Below are 4,697 nucleotides of genomic sequence, written 5' to 3'. Positions count from 1 at the left end.
TAATATCAGCAGCTGGAAAGCAAAATCAGGGGGTCGGATGTGTCAAAGAGGGTCATGCCTGTTTTAGACAGGTAGCGTGGCCATGTGATGCTTGTCTATGGGGTAGCAGCTCCGGCTTTGGGCATTGTCAACCCCACCCTCACCCACCACGCTCATCGTTTCTCCAGGTCTTGGGTCCACGACACTATAGCTTCTGAGTACAGGTCATGGTGCCTGGCAGGTCTCTGTGTCATGGGTGCATGGACAGTGATGCAGACTGGGTTCTGCAGAAGCTGATACAGAGACGAGGCTTGAGATGAGGGTCTGCCAATGGACAGGGAAGAGGAGACCTGAAGTACAGACAGAGGTCCAGGCACATCTCAGTCCAGAAGGCCCAGTAAATCTCAGCCAGCTCTGAGGGGAGTTTTGAAGCAAACGTTACCTGTCTGAGTGACTTGCACTGGGCCTGGGCCTAGGCCTGGGCTGGGCCTTCACTGCCGGCCTCACTCAGTGAATGGAATGAGCTACCTAGGAAGGACATGCCCTTGAGCAAGGTGGGACTGTACCACTAAGGAAGACCTGAGAGAAGCTGACAGCTAGACACAGCCTACTGACCCCATGGTCACTGGTGACTCCCTTTGGGGTTCACGGTAGGGCCATTGAGGGCTCTACACGGCGTTCTGATGTGTCTTGCCATTCTCCCGTCCTCAGCATTGGGAATAGACATGCTTCTCTGATGCGGATTTCTTAACTTTTGCTTGGTAGATTAGGAGTATCCTTTTCTTCTTGTTTTTTTTTTTTTTTTTTTTTTTTTTTTTTTTTTTTTTTTTTTTTTTTTTTTTTTTTTGAGACATGCTCTTTTTTTTTTTTTTTTTTTGAGACATGCTCTCGCTCTGCAGTTCAGGCTGGGCTTGATCTCACTTTGTAGCCTAGCCTGGTCTTGAACTCACAACAATCCTCCTGCCTCAGCCTCCTGAGTACTGGGATTATAGGTATGGGCCACCATGCTTGGTTAGATAAGAAGTATTTTAGCTTACTTTCTAGGTTAGGAAGTCTAAACAGGCTTTGAAAATACTCAGCCCAAGGAGCTTGCAGCAGGTGACGAAGTAACAACCTCCCTAAGCCTTGTCTTCTTCTGTCTTTTATTTTCCCTTCCCTTTGTATTCTCCCTTATTTTTTTTTTCTAGATTTGCACTCTTTTGTGTGGTTTTTATAAGCTCAAATATTTTCTGGAACAATACATTTAAATAAAAAATTAAATATGCTTTCTTTGGGGAGCTCCCTTTTATCTTAAGATTTGTCACTGTGTTTTCTGCTATGGAACCACTTCCCAGGGATGGGGTAGCTGTGGCTTCCAGGGTCCTTGAATGTGGCCTCCCCACCTGCAATAGAAATCATGGTCACATCTGGGAGCCACCAGAGGAGAGGTTAGAATGCTCCCAGAACCCAAGAGCAACTCAAATTGGTGATTGGTCATCAAAATTCAGGTCTTTCAAGAGTGTGGGGTTAGCGGCAGAATCTCAGACTTTCCCTAATTTTCTTGAGTAAAGGGCATGGCCAGGACCAGCCAGTCAGTCTGCCTTACCCCTTGTGGTCCAGACATGATGCCAACTTCTCCCCGGTTTTGCAAGGACACATCCTAGTTCTTCCAGGTATTTAAATATCCTCAGGTGGGTCAGGCTGGTCATAATTGCCTTCTCTTTGGTGTTCCACAAGCTAGGGCATTTTATTGTTGTTATCCTGCGGTCCCAAATGACCCTTGAAAGGCATTCTTTCCAAGCTGACACATCAAAGCAACTCCTACTGGTAGTAAGAATTTTCTCCAACTGCATGTCCTAGGGCTGAACAAGATCAGCACCAGGAAGATCTGAAAACCAGAGGTTTTCACCTTTCTGGGCAACTGTCATTTTGAAGCCAGGGCTTCCTAGGTGAAACTCCGATATCAAGAGTTCTGACTTTCCGTACTTGGCCCTGGAGATTCTGTACAAAAGGAATTACTCATTCCCAGGTGTGGAGAGGGCACATCACCAGGATCAGACAACACCCATCTCTACCACAGGGTGTCTATTATCCTTTGTCTTTGGGTTGTTTCAGATCACAGGTAAGGGAGCAAAGATAGCAATGAAATCCCTTGGAAATGACATGTAGAAAGCATGAATTAACCTCTCTCAGCTTCAATTTCCTCACCTGCCAAGGAGGGGGCGGGGATAATAACACCCACCCTGCAGAGTTGTATAAAGAGGTAAAGGAATTAGATAATAGAAAACACCTGGTACAGCACCTGCCCCGGGTCCCAGGGCTCCCTGGAGGGTAACTAGCTTGCCTGTAAGATGCAGGCAGTCCTTGGAACAGAGTCTTAAGGCTGCTTCTTCAGAGTGTAGCCCACAAATCGGTCCATCCGCATCACGCACCACTGGTACCTAGTTAGAAAAGCAATTATGGGCCATCCCCACCTACTGAATCAGAACCTGCAATTTAATGAGATTCTCTGGGTGACCCTATGCATGTTACAGTTTGAAAACCATCAGTTTAAGGAACAAGAATCTATGTTTGAATCTTGTGGATTTGATGGTATTTCTGTTGGCAACCCACAGACGGTCAATAAAGGAGTCTGTCAATCAGATTAAGTCAACATTGACCTAACACAGGTGATCCTGGGCCAAACCGGCTCTGCTGTAGCTCCAGCCAGTCCAAGGCTCCCTCTGCTCACTTGCTCTGTTCACCTGCCTCCCTCGGTCACCTGCTCAGTGGCCAAGGCTCCAGGGAGATTGCAGCTCCTTGTTTACTGGGCAGGCACAGATAAGGTTTCTCACAGCCCCACCTGAGCTCCTATGCCAAGGTAAACTTGCTCTCCAGAATCGCTCCTTGACTGGAAAATGTGTCAGTCTATTTATTTCTCACTCCCACTGGAAAAAAGGTGGGGTGGGGGGAAGGGCTGGTGATGATGTCATTCTTTCCACGGAACTTCTCAAAGGCATCGCATTTCATGGTGACTTCCAGGCACTGCTTGTGTTTCTCTGCACGGCACACACAGAATCAGCCCAAAGTGCAAGTTTCTCTTCCCTCTCCCACGGCTCTGCCCCCACCCCAACCTTTTGCCAGAGCTTTTACCTGGGGGAGGCGGTGCTGCCAGCAGCCCTAAAAAAGAACCTGGGCCAGCAGGTGTAGGAAAGTTTCCTTGATATTTCTCCTGGAGATGACCTCCTGCTAGGGAACGGTTGCTGGTTGGTGGGGACTGCGGGCAGGTGCTGGCCAGACACATCAGAGAAGCAGGAACAAAGGGTAAAGTGATCTTCCCAAAGGCCACACAGAGTCAGCCCCAGTTGCACCCACACAGTTCTGGTTTACCTTTCTCCGGAGCAGAGCTACCGCTTTCTAACTGGGCTCCAGCTCCCACAGGTAATGGGAGATGCTGTCAGGACAGACTTGGTTGTGTCGCAGCCAGAATCCCCCACCCGCGGATCTCAGTGGCTGAAAAACAAGTTTCCTTTCTCTCTCTTGCTGCTGTCCTGGGGTTGCATGGGTGTGGCACGCTTGCACAGGGACTGGGGAGGAGAGAGACTTAGTCTCTGGGCTGCCGTGTAGCCCAACCTTTTGTGCACCAGAAATGCAAGTCATGTCCAGCCACATTTCACTGGACAAAGCAAGTCTCCAGGCCAGTCATGACTTCAAAGTGGATGGGCAATGCAATCCTCTGCTTGGAAGACAGAGAGCCAGAATAGTCGGTGGGTAGCATTCATGATGGCCACATCAGCCTTAGGTAATATTAGCATATTACCTTATTTGCTTCATGTCTTTTTTACTTCAAAGAAAGTAAATATTAGAGATACAACTGAGGGGCGCCCCTCCCCCACATTCCTCTTCATCCCAGTTTCTTTCCTTATTTTGTAGAACTAAGCACTGTTTTGGATTCAGATGTTGATCATCCTTGTGCCTGTTTTTATGTTTTTACTACCTTTATGTACATTCATTGTAAAGTATTATGATGCAGGCTTTTTTGTTTGTTTGTTTTGCTTTTTTTTTTTGTTTTTTTTTTCCAGTACCTGGAATCGAACTCACGACCTTGCGCTTGCCAGGCAGGCATTGTGCAGCTGAGCTAAATCCCCAGCCCCTGATGCAGGCTTTTAAACTTTTCACACAAGTATGGTGTTGTGGTGCAGGCCTGTAATCCTAGCATTAAGAAGGCTGAGCTGAAGGATTGTGAGTTCAAGGCCAGCCTGGGCTACATAGTCAGTTCAAGGACAACATAGTAAGACCTTACTTCAAACACCAGAAGAAAACAAACAAAACCCCCACTTGTCATACAAAATATTATAAACTTTTATATTACTATATAATATAATATATAATCATATATAGAAAGTCAGGCATGATGGCACATACCTGTACTCCCAGCACTCAGGAGGCTGAGGCAGGAGTATCGTTACCAGCCTGGGCTACAAAGTGAGCTAAAGGACAGCCTAAACTGCATAACGAGACTCTGTCTCAGAAAGACAAAAAAAAAAATCATGTATAGAGTATTATTATCTTAACCAATATGCATTTCTCCTGTAGCATTACAATTGCTAGATTTTATCTCTGCTGACATATGCTGTTATATTCCATTGTATAATGATAATACAATTTTGTTATTTATGTGCCTGCTGATGGATATTTAGGTTGTTTCCAGTGTTGCAGGGAACATCTTCATACATGTTTTCTTGGCTCTGTGCCGAGGA

The 4,697-nt window shown here is 46.4% G+C and overlaps 1 long non-coding RNA gene across 1 annotated transcript; it reads right to left on the bottom strand.

Moving 5' to 3' along the window:
• Positions 1 to 2,837: 2,837 nt before the first annotated feature.
• On the bottom strand, positions 2,838 to 3,433 carry LOC106150246. The gene is made up of 3 exons (XR_001236958.1): positions 3,328 to 3,433; positions 3,091 to 3,227; positions 2,838 to 2,996 (listed from the first exon to the last, which is right to left on the bottom strand). It is a non-coding gene; the product is annotated as an uncharacterized LOC106150246 (long non-coding RNA).
• Positions 3,434 to 4,697: the final 1,264 nt, after the last annotated feature.

The sequence above is a fragment of the Chinchilla lanigera genome, unplaced genomic scaffold, assembly GCF_000276665.1.
Source record: "Chinchilla lanigera isolate Chin_1 unplaced genomic scaffold, ChiLan1.0 scaffold00068, whole genome shotgun sequence".
NCBI classification, from domain to species: Eukaryota; Metazoa; Chordata; class Mammalia; order Rodentia; family Chinchillidae; genus Chinchilla; species Chinchilla lanigera.
Note: the sequence above shows the minus strand (reverse complement) of the source record. Positions and strands in the feature narration are given on the sequence as shown.